Source organism: Gavialis gangeticus, unplaced genomic scaffold (genome assembly GCF_001723915.1).
Source record: "Gavialis gangeticus isolate Ggan-Ray unplaced genomic scaffold, GavGan_comp1, whole genome shotgun sequence".
Classification (NCBI taxonomy): domain Eukaryota; kingdom Metazoa; phylum Chordata; order Crocodylia; family Gavialidae; genus Gavialis; species Gavialis gangeticus.
Window position 1 is genome coordinate 36453739 of NW_017729022.1, and position 1970 is coordinate 36455708.

The following is a 1970-nucleotide window of genomic DNA, read 5'->3' on the forward strand; positions in this document are numbered from 1 at the left end:
GTGGTGGGGGGGGGGGGGGGGGGAAGGGGGATCATCTTAGATTCAGGTAAATACAATTTAACCTGTTCCTTGCTAGTGAAGCCCCTAGCATCTTTTATACCTCTCCCTGTCTAGTAAGCCTAGACTTCTCTTTATTTGGTGTCCAATATAGTTTTCACAGTCTGTACACAGAATTTTTTACAATTTAAACAAAATGTGAGCATAGATATCTAAAAATCAACAACCCAGATCCATTTATATTTATTTCAGGTTTCTGGATAAGTCGTATTAATGGGCTACAGCAAAAAAAACTAAGAAAAAGTTTAACCAGTTGAAACTTAATTAAGCTAGTTATTTATTCAAACTAGCCTGTAAATTCTGGGGACCCAATAGCTCAATATACCTTTTGACAGATTAGTCTGTAGTGAATCTGGAGTGATGCTGATATATTTGGTTACAGCCCTAGAGATTTCCATTTATAAAAAAATTCCTAGCTCTTTATGGATTCAGTATTTATAGTATTCAATGTTCAGAGCTCTGAGTAAAACCTCCTTTTACTAGGCATTATACATATCAGAAAGACAGACATTTGTCTGCTGGGACATCTTATAATTTATCACTGAGTCTTGTATCTCTTTAATATAGGCTACACGCAGACACAAACTATCCATTTTATGACCGATGCATGAAATTGTGCGTGCTCTCAAGCACTGTCCCATTACTGCCGACATGTCAGCACTGCAAACCACCAAATTTCATCTGCTGCTAAGATGACTTCATTAAAACATTTCTAGCTTGATTATTTCCAGGTAGCATTGATTGATACCAGATCCAGGGCTGGTTTTGCTCATGCTGACTTGATATCACAAGCTTAAAACTTAAGAAAAAGGGGGAAAAAAAGATATAGTGTGAACAGGATCTATTATTAAACTGTTGGAGTTAGGTCAAGAAAGAAGGGGATGACAGTTTTTGAAATTCAACACACACTAATTTGTAGAGATTTTATAACTCCAAGATCTGACATCATCTGCAACCAATTTTGAGCATTACCAACGCTGATAGAGACAAGCTGCATAATTCTGATTATGCCCTTCCAAAACAAAATGTTACCTGGTTTAACATTGGAAAACAAAACAAAAAAATCTTCCCTAAAAAAACAAAAAGAAAAAGAGGCACTTAGTAATTCTAACTGACTGCTTAGATACCAAGTGTACACTATACAGCAAGAACAGAATGCATAAACAAACATTTTTGTAATTAAGTAAATTATAGATAAAGTAAAATTTTCACAGAGTTAAAGCTACCATACCTTTAATGAAGAATTATCTACCACAAATCCAAATGTCTTAAAAATGGATTCCAAGCTAGTGTACATACACTTTTGGATTTTGTTAAAAAAATATTCTAAATTTATCAGGACATTAAACATTCAAGCACTGTTCTCTACTTTCTGCTCAGTAGTCATCATACGCTAAAATTCTCAAATGGACTTCAAAAAGAACTGAACTGTGCCTTGCACCTGCAAGCAGCATTAGAATGGCAATCAAGACTGCTTGTTCCAGAAGAACACAGTCACTTCCTTGATTTATAGCACTTCAAGCTGAATAGGAATTTAAAAAGTAGTATAGCTTCAAAGTCGGGCATCTCTGGCACAAAGCTTGGCATGTATAGCTCTACAAAGAATAGTCATTATAGTTCACTATTCTAAATTAAATTAGTAATGTTGATAAAGATTTATAGCCCTACATTCATTTAATCAGTTGTTAGGTTTCTCTACCACTACTGAGATGTCTAAGCTAGTTATCTTCCTAATTATTCGAAGAGCTACGCCCGGTGGAAGGGGGGTGAAATCTCCAAAGAGGAGTATACCTCCTCTGCTCAGGCCTGTAGGCGAGCTGTTAGGAAGGCCAAGGCGGACATAGAGCTCGGATTAGCGTCCAAGATTAAGGATAACAAAAAGTCCTTTTTCAAATATATTGGGAGGATGAAGA

General features: G+C 36.1%; 1 protein-coding gene across 3 annotated transcripts in view; it reads right to left on the bottom strand.

The window, feature by feature from the left end:
• The window catches only part of PPP1R12A (protein phosphatase 1 regulatory subunit 12A), a 247779-nt gene that overhangs the window by 157158 nt on the left and 88651 nt on the right, over positions 1-1970 (bottom strand). The gene's annotated exons all lie outside the window — the stretch shown is intronic.